The 15,145-nt window shown below is 42.9% G+C and overlaps 1 protein-coding gene across 4 annotated transcripts in view; it reads left to right on the top strand.

The window, feature by feature from the left end:
- Window positions 1–15,145, top strand: part of med15 (mediator complex subunit 15) — a 219,181-nt gene that overhangs the window by 164,076 nt on the left and 39,960 nt on the right. The window lies entirely within an intron of this gene.

Raw genomic sequence — 15,145 nt, 5'->3', positions numbered from 1 at the left:
TGGAGTTGAATCCCAAGATCAGCCATGATCGTATTGGATGGTGGAGCAGGCTCGATGGGCCATATGGTCTACTACTATTTCTTGTGTTCTTGTGTCTCCAATTCTGGGCACCACACTTTAGGAAATATGTGAAAAATGTGGCCTACTCCTCCTAATTCATATGGTTGTATGTAAGGCATTGGAGAGGGTGCAGAAAAGATTCATGAGAATGGTTCCAGGGATGAGGAACTTTGGTTACATGGATAGATTGGAGAAGCTGGGGCTGTCCTCAGAGCAGAGAAGTTTGAGAGGAGATTTGATGGAGTTGTTCAAAATCATGAGGGGTCTGGACAAAGCAGATAGGGAGAAAGTGTTCCTGTTGGTGGAAGGGTCGAGAACCAAAGGACAGCAATTTAAGGTGAATGGTAAAAGAACCAAAGGCCACATGAGGAAAAAGCTTTTCAGACAGCGGGTGATTAGGACCTGGAATGCACTGCCTGAGAGTGTGGTGTAGGCAGATTCAATCTTAGTTTTCAAAAGGGTATTGAATAATTATTTGAAGAGAAAATATTTGCAGGCTGTGGGGAAAGGGTGGGGAGTGGGACTAGCTGATTCTGTGATATACTTGAATTGGAGGCAGTTCAGAGAAGGTTCACTAGGTTGATTCCTGCGATTTAAGATGGAATTGAGGAGGAATTTCTTCTCTCAGAGGTTTGTTAATCTTTGGAATTCTCTACCTCAGAGAGCAGTGGAGGCTGATTTTTGATCTACCACAGAGTCAAGGATTATGGGGATCAGGCAGGAAAGTGGAGTTGACGCCACGATCAGATCAGCCATGATCTTATTGAATGGCAAAGCAGGCTCAAGGGGCCGAATGGCCTACTCTTGCTCCCATTATGTTCTTGTGAAGTGATAGTCCGAGTACACAAGAACCAAACACAAGAATTACAGCTGTGAGGACACAAAGAGGCTGCAAAGAGATATAGACAATTTAAGTGAGTGGGCAACAAGGGGGCAGATGGAATATAATGTGGGGAAGTGTGATATTATTCACTTTGGTCATAGTAGAAAAGCAGAATACTTTTTAAAAGGCGAAACTTGTAAATGTTGATGTTCAGAGGGACTTGGGTGTACTTGTACAAGGAACACAGAGAGTTAGCATGCAGGTACAGCAAGCAATTAGGAAGGCAAATGGCATGTTGGCCTTTATTGCCAGGGATTGAGGTACAAGAATAAAGAGGTCTTGCTCCAGTTGTGCAGGGTTTTGGCGAGATCAGAACTGAAATACTGTGTGCAGTTTTGGTCTCTGAATTTAAGGGAGGATACACATGCCTTGGAGGCAGTACAGCGCAGGTTCACTAGATTGGTTCCTCAGATGAGAGAATTGTCCAATGATGACAGGCTGAGTAAACTGGGCCTCTATTCTCTGGAGTTTAGAAGAATGAGAGGTGATTTCATTGAAACATACAAGTTTGTGAAGGGGCTTGACAGGGAAGACACTGAGAGGTTGTTTCCCCTGGCTGGGGAATCTAGAACACTGGGGCACAATCTCAGGATAAGAGGACAATCATTTAGGACTGAGATGAGGAGCAATTTCTTCATTCAGAGGGTTGTAAATCTTTAGAATTCTCTATCCTAGAGGGTTGTGGATGCTCCATCATTGAATATATTTAAGGCTGAGATAGACAGATTTTGGGTGTCTCGTGGAATCAAGGGATATGGGGAGTGGGCGGGCAAGTGGAGTTGAAGCCAAAGATCATCCATGATCGTATTGAATGGCAGAGCAGGTTCAACGGGCTGTATGGTCTACTCCTGCTCCTATTTCTTGTGAGAGGCCAGTCAGCCTAAACTTGGGCAAATTATTGGAAAACATTTTGAGAGATAGTATAAATTGTCCTTTAGGGAGACACGAACTAATCAAGGACAATCTGCGCGGATTTGTTAAGGGAAGGTCATATCTGACCAACTTGATTGAATTTTTTGAGGAAGTAACAAGGAGGGTTGATGTAATCTACATGGATTTTAGCAAGGCTTTTGCCAAGTGGTAGACTGATCACGAAAGTAAAAGCCCATGCGTAAGTTGGATCCAAAATTGCCTCAATAGCAGGAAGCGAAGGGTTATGGTTGATGGGTGTTCTTGTGACTGGAAGGTTGCTTCCAGTGAGGTTCCGCAGGGTTCACTACTGGGTCCCTGACTGTTCATGGTATACATCAGTGGTTTAGACTTAAATGTAGGGGGCATGATTAAGCAGTTTGAGAATTATATGAAAATTGATTGTGTGGTTGATAGTGAGGAAGATATCAATGGACTGGTCAGGTGGACAGAAAAGTGGCAAAAGGAATTCAATCTGGAGAAGTGTGATGTAATACATTTAGAGAGCAAACAAGGCAAGTATACACAGTAAGTGTAGAAGGTCCTTGGAGTGCATGTCCACAGATTCCTGAAGGACAGGTAGATAAGGTGGTCAAGAAGGTGTATAGGATGTGAGGATCTGAAGTTCTGTTAATGGATGATAAATACCTGGTAGTTCAAGATAATAGGGTGAAGAGGTGTTGGGTGTTAATTAGTTAATTGTATTCAAGTGTGTATATATAAAGAAGAGCCAGCCAGTACTGGCTTGTGGTGTTGTTTGGAGAGCAGAAGTAAGCTCTGTGACCAGCAATAAACAATCTACACTAAAGCATCCTAGTCTCTGTGTCTTTTTCACAAACAGGCTTGGAGATTTCTCTGACATTGGTGGCAGAGAATTGTTGCCTGAAAGTGAAGATTGGAGACTAAGATTTGTTTTCGGACAGGAGATTAGAATTGGAGTTTTTTTTTGAGAAAGCTGTATTTGGAGGGTTTTTGTTTGAAGAAAGATGACTGCAACCAAGTGTAAGGTGTCGGGATATGATTTTCCACTGCTGTTTTGTAAAGCCGAACCTTACGATTAATGGAAGAATGAAGTTGATATATAGAAATATTATGGCACAGAAGGAGGCCATTCAGCCTATCGTGTCCATGCCAGATGAACAAATTAGCCGCCCAATCTAATCCCACCTTCCAGCACCTGGTCCATAGCCTTGCAGGTTGCAGCACTTCAGGTGCATGTCCAGGTACCTTTTAAAAGAGTTGAGGGTTTCTGCCTCCACCATCGATCCAAGCAGTGAATTTCAGACGCCCACCACCCTCTGGGTGAAAAGGTTTTCCTCGTGTCCCCTCTAATCCTTCTACCAGTCACCTTAAATCTGTGCCCCCCCCGGTAATTGACCTCTCCGCTAGGGGAAACAGGTCCCTCCTGTCTACTCTATCTAGACCCCTCATAATTTTGAACGCCTCAATTAAGTCACTCCTCAGCCTCCTCTGTTGTAAGAAAAACAACCCTAGCCTATCCAATCTTTCCTCATAGCTGCAACATTCAAGCCCTGGTAGCATTCTTATAAATCTTCTCTACTCTCTCCAGAGCAGTTATGTCCTTTCTGTAAAGTGGTGACCAGAACTGTATGCAGTACTCCAGCTGTGGCTTAACCAGCGCTTTATACAGTTCCAGCATTACATCCCTGCCTTTGTATTCTATACATTGGCCAATAAAGGAACGCAATCCATATGCTTTCTTCATCACTCTATCTACCTGTCCTGCCACCTTCAGGGACCTGTGGACATGCACTCCAAGGTCTCTCACTTCTTCTACCCCTCTCAATATCCTCCCGTTTATTGTGTTTTCCCTCGCTTTATTTGCCCTCCCCAAGTGCATTACCTCATACTTCTCTGAATTGAATTCCATTTGCCACTTTTCTGCCCACTCAACCAAACCATTGATAACATTCTGGAGTCTACAGCTATCCTCTTCACTATCAACTACACGATCAATTTTTGTGTCATCAGCAAATTTCCTAATCATGCCTCCCACATTTAAGTCCAGATCATTAATATATACCACAAACAGCAAGGGCCCCAACACTGAGCCCTGTGGAACACCACTGGAAACAGCTTTCCATTCACAAAAACATCCGTCGACTACTACCCTTTGTTTCCTGTCCCTGAGCCAATTCTGGATCCAACCTGCCCCATTCCGCTGTATTCCATGGGCTTTCATTTTACTAACCAGTCTGCATGCGTGACCTTGTCAAATGCCTTACTCAAATCCATGTAGACCACATCCACTGCACTACCCTCATCAATCCTCCTTTGTTACTTCCTCAAAAAACTCAATTAAGTTAGTAAGACATGACCTTCCCCAAACAAATCCATGCTGACTATCCCTGATTAATCCGTGCCTTTTTAAGTAGCAGTTTATTCTGTCCCTCAGAAGTGATTCTAACAATTTACCCACCACCAAGGTCAGACTGACCGGCCTATAATTATTTGGCCGGCACAGTGGCGCAGTGGTTAGCACCGCAGCCTCACAGCTCCAGGGACCCGGGTTCGATTCCGGGTACAGCCTGTGTGGAGTTTGCAAGTTCTCCCTGTGTCTGCGTGGGTTTTCTCCGGGTGCTCCGGTTTCCTCCCACAAGCCAAAATACTTGCAGGTTGATAGGTAAATTGGCCATTATAAATTGTCACTAGTATAGGTAGGTGGTAGGGAAATATAGGAATAGGTGGGGATGTTTGGTAGGAATAGGTGGGGATGTTTGGTAGGAATATGGGATTAGTGTAGGATTAGTATAAATGGGTGGTTGATGTTCGGCACAGACTCGGTGGGCCGAAGGGCCTGTTTCAGTGCTGTATCTCTAATCTAATCTAAACCCTCGCACTCTTTGTAAACAATGGTACAATGCTCGCAGACCTCCAATTGTCTCGTACCTCACCTGTATCTAGTGAGGATTTGAAGATGATCCTCAGTGCATCTGCTATTTCTTCCCTAGCTTCCTTTAACAACCTGAGATGCAATCCATCCGGCCCTGGTGATTTATCCACTTTCAAGGATGTCAGACCCTCTAGTACTTCCTCTCTCATTATGCTTATCGTATCTAATATTTCACAGTCCGCCTGTTTAACTGCAATGTCTGTATCAACCCTCTCCTTTGTGAAGACAGAGACAAAAAACTAATTAAGAACCCTGCCTACATATGCATCCACGCATAAGTTCCCTTGTACCTCTGATAGGCCCTACCCTTTCCTTAGTTATCCTCTTGCTCTTAATGTACTGATAAAACATTTTGGGTTTTTCTTGATTTTACCTGCCAATAATTTTTCATGTCCTCTCTTTGCTTTTCTAATTTCTTTTTTTACTTCACTTCTGCACTTTCAATACTCCTCTAGGTTTTCTAAAGTATTAAGATTTTTGTGATCGTTAAAAGCTTTCTTTTTCTGCTTTAACTTATCCTGTAAGCTTCTAGATAACCAGGGGGCTCTAAATTTGGCAGTACCACCCTTTATCTTTGTGGGGACATGTCTACACTGTGCCTGTAGTATCTCGCTTTTCGATGCCTAATTTAATTTTAAATGTGGACATGGGTTATGTCTTTACATAAAAGAAAGCAAGGAATGGCCCTTGTACTTTCACTTGCCGCCAGAAGCAAAATCAGTGGCAAAGTGTTCACGGAGCTAGAGGCTCATCATTTGGACGATGAGGAAGGTTTGGACAAACTCTTGAAATTTATGGATAAAACTTATATGAAAGATGACTTATTGAATGCCTATGAGGCGTGGTTGGACTTTGATCAATTTAGAAAAATGGATGGTTCTTCCATAGAATAATATATTATGGAGTTTAACCGACTATATGCAAGGTGCAGCGATTCTGCTTGGAAATTCCTAGATCAGTACTTGCCTTCAAATTGTTGGATTGTGCTAGGATATCGAACATGGATAGGCTTTTGGTATTAACTGAAGTTGGTTTCAATGCAAAAGGTATGCTGTTTGATCAGATGTCTGACGCCCTGAAATTTTTTTTTGGGAAAACATAACTTTCCGGCTGCTTTCATGGCACAGATGGGCTCCTTAGCGGTGACACCGAAGGTGGAGGATACAATGCAGCAGCATTTTGAGGCCTTTCAAGTATGGGGCCCAGACATCAGTATGAAAGGAGAAACACATAGAAAACAAATGAGGATAAAGACCCTTTTGGCAGCTATGACAGACGGCAGGAATTGGGTAATTATGGCAGAAGGATGAACCCCAGGAATAACCAAGGGGTGGTCAACAGGTGTTTCTGATGTGACTCTATTGCATTGTCCAAAAAGGAATAACAGGCTTTTTGAGATGAGACATGACGTGGAAGGCGAGGATGACATTACTGATCAATCAGCAGGAATCGTACTGGTCACAAGAAGCTTCAGTCCGGTAATGAGTGTCCTAGTCGCAGATTCTTTCAATTGCGCAGTACTAGACAGTGGGTGCGCGTCCACATTATGTGGAGTGGACTAGTTAAGGTGTTACATGGATTCTTTAAATAAGGAAGACCGAAATAAGGTCAAAGATTACGATAGTTTGACCTGTTTCAGGTTTGGGGATGACAACATGTTGAAATCACTAAAAAGAGTGGTAATTCCGTGTAAAATAGCAGGGTTAAACCTTTTTATTCGTACAGATGTAGTAATATATCTTTGCTGTTAAGTAAACCGTCTATGAAAAAGGCTCGGATGAAATTGGATATGGAACATGATAGGGCAGTTGCCTTTGGGAAATCTGTAGCTTTGCAGTTTACACAGTCGGGACATTATTGTATTCCTTTAGCGAGACCTAACATCTCTAAGCAGGTTGTTAAAGAAGTATTAATGGCATCCGGGGGTAGGGATTTAAAGGAGAAAAGGCAAATTATTTCAAAACTACATTAACAGTTTGCACATCCATCTTGTCTTCTGTTAAAATGCAGATGCAGGGGTAATGGATGACAACTACACTAAACTTATCGAAGATATCAGTGGAAAATGTGATATCTGTAAAAAAAAAAATACAGGAGGTCGCCATCGCGACATATAGTGAGTCTCCCATTAGCAAGGGACTTTAATAAAACCATAGCGATGGACTTGAAGGTATGGGATTAAAAAAAAACATGTTTATTCTACACTTTATAGACATAGTGATTAGATTCAGTCTGTTGACGGTAATTTATAATAAAGACAAAAAATAGTGGACAAGATAATGGAAAGGTGGATAGGAAGAGGACTGGGAGCACCGGCTGACATTATTGAAAATGCTGGTCCCTTTAATTAAACAGGACTCATTTCAGTGTTAATAGAGAGCAGGTGATGCTCATTATAGTTTTGTATTTAAGGGCTGGGCTTTTGCCCAGTTGGGGAATTGCCTCTGGGCGAGGGTTAGTCTAGAAGGGAAGAGTGGGAACTGATGTTTGGATTAAACTATGAATTGCCAATAGAACAGTTGTGGATCAGAGACTGTCATCGGTTTCCTCATTTTGGTGAATGGACACCTGCCTGTTTAACATGGTAGCAAAGGATTAACTTCGATCTCTTCAGGTGGGAATATAAAGAAAAAACATAGTTTCTTTCTCTAACCAAAGCACAGCTCCCGGCAGCCTTCTGGGTGAAATGGCTGAGTCACGCGACAGGCTCTCGAACTATGATTATCCACCGTTCTTTTTGGAATTGGAACCATGCGAACAATGGAAGAATGAGGTGGAAATGTGGACTCGGGTCATTTCCCTAACCAAGAGGAAGCAAGGTATGGCCTTGGCTCTGTCTTTACCCAGAAAAAGGAAGATTAGCAAGAAAGCATTTTCGGAACTGGGCGTTACTGACTTGGATACTGAAGAGGGATTGCCAATTCTAATACCATTTATGGACAAGATTTACAAAAGAGATGATTTGTTGGAAGCCTATAAGGACATGGTCGATTTTTAATAAACTTACAAAGACAGATAGTCAGTCCATGGAAGAATATGCCATGGAATTTGATAGGTTATATAACAGACTAAAAAAATGCAATCTAGAAATTCCTGAGTCTGTGCTTGCATTCAAATTGTTAGATTGTGCACAAATCTCTCATATGGATAGACTTTTGGTTTTGACAGGGGTTTAATTTCATGGTAAAGATTCTGTTTTTGAGCAAATGACTACTGCTCTAAAGAAATTTTTGGGAAAACAGTCGTTTCCAGCTACCTTCATGTCGCAAATTGGAAATTCTGTGGTGAGAATGGAGGACTCCATGATTACTGACTCTCAAAATCAACGGGGGCCGCGTTGCAGGCGCTTGTACAAAGCGAGAGTTGCTGAAAGACCTTTTGAAGTGGGTCGCACTTTTGATCGATTTATGGATCAAAACAGAAGGCAAGATTGGGATGATAGCCGAAGGCGAATAAATCCTAGAGATGCACAGGGAGTGGTTATTAGGTGTTTTTGGTGTGAGTCAAAGTATCAAGGAAGGAATTGCCCTAGAACCAGGAATCGAGTATTTGAAATAACTCATGAGGCGGACGGTTCTGATGATGAATATGATAATGATTAACGACATGACAATATATTGGTGACCGAAAACTTGAGTCGGGCCAGGAGCATTTTGGTTGCCGATTCATTCAATTGTGCGATATTAGTTAGTGGCTGTACCTCAACTGTGCATGGAGTCGATTGACTGAGCTGTTACTTGGAATCCCTTGACAAGGCAGATAGAAGTAAAGTTAGAGAATATGAAAGTGCTACTTGCTTTAGTTTGGAGACGATAATACGTTAACGTCTTTAAAGAGCGTGGTCCTCCCTTGTGAAATAGCAGGAATGCGTCATTTCATCAGGACTGATATGGTTCAGAGTGACATACCACTGTTGCTGAGTAAATCTTCGATGAAGAAAGCAAAGATGAGATTGGACACGGAGAATGACCAAGCATTTGTCTTCGGTAAAGCGATAAATTTACAATTCACTGGATCAGGACATTATTGTATGCCATTGAGGAAAGCAAGTGTTTCTTGCCAAGAAGTTCAAGAGGTATTATTGACCTCTGGAGACAAGAGTCTGGCTAACAAGAGGAGAATTATCTGGAAGTTGCACAGACAGTTTGCCCATCCTTCATTGCAGAAGTTAAAGCTACCACTGAAGGATGCCGGAGTTGTGAATACGACTCCCTGGTTGAACAAATCACATCTCAATGTGACATATGTATTAAATATCAGAAGACACTGCTGCATCCAGTTGTGAGTGTTTCATTAGCTCGGGAAGTTAATGAAGTGATGGCTATGGACTTGAAAGTGTGGGACAGAGAGCAAGGTATTTATCTGTTGCATTTTGTTGATATGGCACCTAGGTTCAGCATATCTACAGCGACTAACAACAAGGGCAAGCGGACAATAGTGGATAAAGTTATGGAGAAGTGGGTTGGTGCGGGTCTTGGAACACCGGCAAAATTTCTGACAGATAACAGAGGGGAATTTGCAAATGACGAGTTTAGGGACAGGTGTGAGAACTCAAATATTGGAGTTGCTGCAGAAAGTCCATTCAGCAATGGCTTGTGTGAAAGAAAGCATGCGATAATTGATGAAATGTTACACAAAATATTGGTGGATCAACCGAACTGCAAGCTACAAACTGTTCTGGCATGGGCAGTACATGTAAAAAATTCTTTGCAAATGGTGGGGGGGTATAGCCCATACCAATTGGTATACGGCCGTAAGCCAAAGTTGCCTTCCATACGATGTGACGATCCTTCGGCCCTGGAGGGAACAACTATTAGCTCTACTTTCTCCGCTCACCTAAATGCGCTACATGTCGGCAAGAGAGTGTTTATCAAAGCTGAAGCTTCAGAAAAAATTCAGAGATCATTAAGACATTGCATAAGACGGTCTGGGGAAGAATTTAGTTCTGGCGATCTTGTTTATTATAAGAGAAAAGAGCATAGGGAATGGAAAGGTCCGGGAAAAGTTATCGGACGTGACGGGAAAATCCTAGTAATACAACATGGCAATCAAACCATAAAAGCACATTGTTCGCAGGTAATAGGGATGCGTTATGAATTTTTGAACAAAGAGAACATGGGAGAAGATGATGATCATGAGGCAGCATGTGCATCGCCTACCCGTGCATTGTGCGATTTTGAGCCAGAGGGGCAGGATATGAGAGCTCAAGAAATGGATGCTGAAGCACGTACTGATTGTGGAGAACAAAAAGAAGCCGTCTCATCCAGGGATCAGTTGGCCAAAGTAGGTTCCAGCCAGGGTCCGATAACTGGAGGAAGGCTATGATAGTTGGACGGGCAGGGATGTCTACAGGCAAAGACAAAAATTGGTTAAATGTCCAAGAAGAGGGACAAGAAGTGAAGGCCATGGATTGGCAAACAGGAATACAAGAATAGAGAGGAAGAAAACATAGCTTGAGTTCAGGTAATGATTCAGGAGATGCGTCTAGGAGGAGGGAAAGATCGTGTACAGTGGACAGGATCTCCAGTCGACATTTTGAAAGGGGTAGTCCAGAGAGAGCTGAACGTGACAGAGGCCGCAGCCTGACGAGGCGCAGAGAAGTGGAGAACCTTCTCTGGATAGGGTCAGAAGCAGAAGTCCCCATGATCGTGAAGTGTTTGTAGCCGCTAATAGGTTAGAAGATAGGGCGATAAGAGAGGCAAAACTGAGAGAGTTAGAGAGTTGGAAAGAATTTGGGGTATATTCAGAGGTTGTGGATAGGGGCCAACCTGCTCTATCACACAGATGGATCTGTACAGAAAATGTCCTACCAGATAACACCTATAAGGCCAAGCTCAGTTGGTGGCCAGAGGTTTTGAGGAGTGCTTGGGGGATAAAGATATCAGGGTAGAGTCTCCCACCGCCGGAAAGGTTATTTTGAGTCTTTTTGGCCATTTTAGCAACCTATTCTTGGAGGTGCAAGTCCATAGATATCAAAGTGGTTTTCCTTCAGGGTGACCTGCTTCAGAGGGAAGTGTTTCTCCAGCCTCCAAAGGAAGCATCAGACATAGGGAAGGTCTGGAAGTTGAATAAATGTGTTTATGGGTTGAATGACGCTTCCCGGGTGTGGTATTTTTCGGTGAAGGCAGTTCTGTTACAGTTGGGGTGTTCACAACTGAACGCGGACCCTGCAACGTTTTATTGGCACCATAATGGAAAACTTTTGGGTATCTTTATAATGCATGTGGACAATTTTTTGTGGGGTGGGTACTAATGAGTTTGAAAAGAATGTTATTCATCGAATTATGGAGGAATTTAAAATTGGCAGTCAAGCTTCTGGGACTTTTAAATATGTGGGTTTGGAGATAAAAAGGGGAGTCGGATGTAGTTTTACATCAACATTCTTACTTGGAAAATGTCACTCCCATCACAATTGGTCGCACCAGATCGGGACAGAAAGACGTAGCTGCGTCCAAGGATGAAATGGAAAAGTTGAGGCGTCGTGTCGGACAGCTCAATTGGTTAGCCGCACAGACGAGACCAGATGCAAGTTTTGATGTGCTAGAACTTAGTCTTGTGATGAAACATCCTAAGGTTGAAGACATCCTGAGGGCAAACGAAACTTTTAAAAAATTCAAAATAGAGAAATGTATGCTGAAGTTCCCAGCTTTGGGTGATCCCAAAAATATAAAATTAATCATTTTTAGTGATGCCTCGCATGCAAACCTTGGTGATGGATTGTTCAGTGCAGGAGTTTGTGATGTTCCGTGTGGGAGAGAATGGGAAAAGTTGCCTGTTGGCATGGGAGGCCAAGAAAATAAGAGTGGTGAAGAGCACACTAGCTGCTGAAACTCTTGCACTTGTGGATGCTGTTGATATGGCGTTATATTTGTCCAAGATCTTGGAAGAAATATTATCTAAAAGAGAGACTGAAAAGCCAATACCAATTGAATGTTACATAGATAATCTATCCCTGTGGGATAATGTACATTCGACAAAAAGTGTAAATGAGAAAAGACTGAGGATAGACGTAGCCAATTTAAAGCAAATGTTGGAAAGGAAAGAAATCTCTAAGCTAAGATGGGTAAATACTAGTCATCAACTATCAGACTGTTTCAATAAGAGGAATGTCTCTACTGAAAAGTTGTTGACGGTTCTAGAAGGAGGATATCTCACTCTGTAACATTTAGGAATCTGAATTTTTTTTTATATATATACTTGTCTGTAAATATGTTTTTTTTCTTAAAAGAAAGGGAATCTGACAATATTGAAAATGCTGGTCCCTATAAACAGGACTCATTTCAGTGTTAATAGAGAGCAGGTGATGCTCATTATAGTTTTGTATTTAAGGGCTGGGTTTTTGCCCAGTTGGGGAGTTGCCTCTGGACAGAGAGTTAGTCCAGAAGGGAAGAGTGGGAATTGATGTTTGGATTGAGCTGTGAATTGCCACTAAAACAGTTGTGGATCAGAGACTGTCATCGGCCGCCTCATTTTGATGAATGGACATCTGCCTGTTTAACACCGGCTAGATTTCTAACTGACAATGGAGGAGGATTTGCCAATGATAATTTAAGTAGTGTGTGTGAAAATATGAATATTGTAGCAATGCACATAGCAGCAGAAAGTCCTTTTAGTAACGGGACTTGTGAGAGAAATCATGCTGTGATTGACGAAATGCTCTGAAAAAGTAAGCTCTGTGACCAGCAATAAGCAAACTACACCAAGGCATCCTAGTCTCAGTGTCTTCACAAACAGGCTTGGAGATTTCTGTAACATAGGATACCTTCCTTTATTAGCAACGGCCTAGAGTATAAGAGAAGGGAGGTTCTGCTAGAACTGTATAAAACTTGAGTTAGACATCAGCTAGAGTACTGCGTACAGTTCTGGTCACCACATTACAGGAAGGACGTGATCACACGAGAGAGGGTACAGAAGGGACTGCAGAGGATATTGCCAGGAATGGAGAATTGTAGCTATGAGGAAAGATTGGGTAGGCTAGGGTTGTTTTCTTTGGAACAAAGGAGGCTGATGGGTGACTTAATTGAGCTGTATAAAATTATGAGGGGCCTAGATAGAATGGATTGGAAGGACCTATTTTTGTTAGCAGGAAGGTTAATAACCAGGGGCATAGATCTAAAGTAATTGGTGGAAGGATTGAAGTTGAGTTGAGGAGTAATTGTTTCATCCAGAGGGTAGTGGGGATCTGGAACTCAAGGCCTGAAAGGGTGGTAGAGGCAGAAACCCTCATAACATTTTAAAAAAGCACTTGGATATGCACTTGAGGTGCTGTAACCTTCAGGGCTACGGGCCAAGAGCTGGAAGGTGGGATTAGGCTGGATAGCTCTTTTTCCGTCAGTGCAGGCACGAGAGAAGTATAGAAAGTGTGGTGGGGGGGGGTACTAAAAAAAGTAATTAGGAGAGCGAAGATGGAACATGAAAAAACACTGGCAGGCAAGATAAAGGAAAATCCTAAGGCTTTTTATAATTATATTAAAGGCAAGAGGAAAACCAGGGAAAGTGTGTGGCCCATTAGGGACCAAAGTGGCAATCTGTGTGTGGAGCCGGAGGCCATAGGTCAGGTTTTAAATGATTACTTTTCATCTGTATTCACTGTGGAGAAGGGCGATGTAGGTATAGAGATCAGGGAGGGGGATTGTGATATACTTGAACATATTAGCATTGAAAGGGAGGAAGTATTAGCAATTTTAGTGGGCTTAAAAATGGAAAGATCTCCAGGTCCAGATGAGATGTATCCCAGGCTGTTATGTGAGGCAAGGCAGAAGATAGCAGGGGCTCTGACACAAATTTTTAAATCCTGTCTGGCCACAGGAGAGGTACCAGAGGACTGGAGGACTGCGAATGTGGTGCCATTATCCAAGAAGGGTAGCAGGGATAAACCAGGTAATTACAGGCTGGTGAGTCTAACATCAGTGGTTGGGAAAATATTGGAAAAAATTCTGAGGGACAGGATTAATCTCCACTTGGAGAGGCAGGGATTAATCAGGGATAGTCAGCATGGCTTTGTCGGGGAGATCGTGTCTAACTAACTTGATTGAATTTTTCGAGGTGGTGACTAGATATGTAGATGAGGGTAAAGCAGTTGATGTAGTCTACATGGACTTCAGTAAGGCTTTTGATAAGGTCCTGCATGGGAGATTGGTTAAGAAGGTAAGAGCCGATGGGATCCAGGGCAATTTGGCAAATTGGATCCAAAATTGGCTTAGTGGTCGGAGGCAGAGGATGATGGTCGAGGGTTGTTTTTGTGAGTGGAAGCCTGTGACCAGTGGTGTACCACAGGGATCGGTGCTGGGACCCTTGCTGTTTGTAATGTACATTAATGATTTAGACATGAATATACGAGGTATGATCAGTAAGTTCACAGATAACACGAAAATTGGTGGTGTCGTAAATAGTGAGGAGGAAAGCCTTAGACTACAGGATGATTTAGATGCGCTGGTAAGATGGGTGGAGCCGTGGCAAATGGAATTTAATCCTGAGAAGTGTGAGGTGGTGTATTTTGAGGACTAACAAGGCAAGGGAATATACAATGGATGGTAGGACCCTAGGAAGTACAGAAGGTCAGAGGGACCTTGGTGTACTTGTCCATAGATCACTGAAAGCAGCAGCACAGATGGATAAGGTGGTTAGGAAGGCATATGGGATACTTGCATTTATTAGCCGAGGCATAGAATATAAGAGCAGGGAGGTTGTGATGGAGCAGCTGTACTGTGTACAGTTCTGGTCACCACACTATAGGAAGGATGTGATTGCACTGGGGAGGGTGCAGAGGAGATTCCACAGGATGTTGTCTGGGCTGGAGCATTTCAGCTATGAAGAGAGACTGAAAAGGCTGTTTTCCTTAGAGCAGAGAAGGCTGAGGGGGGACATGATGGAGGTATACAGAATTGAGGGGCACTGATAGATTAGATAGGAAGAAACTTTTTACCTTAGCGGAGGGGTCAATAACCAGGGGGCATAGATTTAAGGTAAGGGACAGGAGGTTTATAGGGGATTTGAGAAAAAAAAATTTCACCTTGAGGGTGGTTGGAATCTGGAACGCACTACCTGAAGAAGTAGTAGAGGTAGGAACCCTCACAACATTTACGAAGTATTTAGATGAGCACTTGAAACACCGTAGAATACAGGGTACTGCCTGTGTGGAGTTTGCAAGTTCTCCCTGTGTCTGCGTGGGTTTTCTCCGGGTGCTCCAGTTTCCTCCCACAAGCCAAAAGACTTGCAGGTTGATAGGTAAATTGGCCATTATAAATTGCCCCTAGTATAGGTAGGTGGTAGGGAAATATAGGGACAGGTGGGGATGTGGTAGGAATATGGGATTAGTGTAGGATTAGTATAAATGGGTGGTTGATGGTCGGCACAGACTTGGTGGGCCGAAGGGCCTG

Source organism: Heterodontus francisci, chromosome 23 (genome assembly GCF_036365525.1).
Source record: "Heterodontus francisci isolate sHetFra1 chromosome 23, sHetFra1.hap1, whole genome shotgun sequence".
Taxonomy (NCBI): domain Eukaryota; kingdom Metazoa; phylum Chordata; class Chondrichthyes; order Heterodontiformes; family Heterodontidae; genus Heterodontus; species Heterodontus francisci.
Note: the sequence above shows the minus strand (reverse complement) of the source record. Positions and strands in the feature narration are given on the sequence as shown.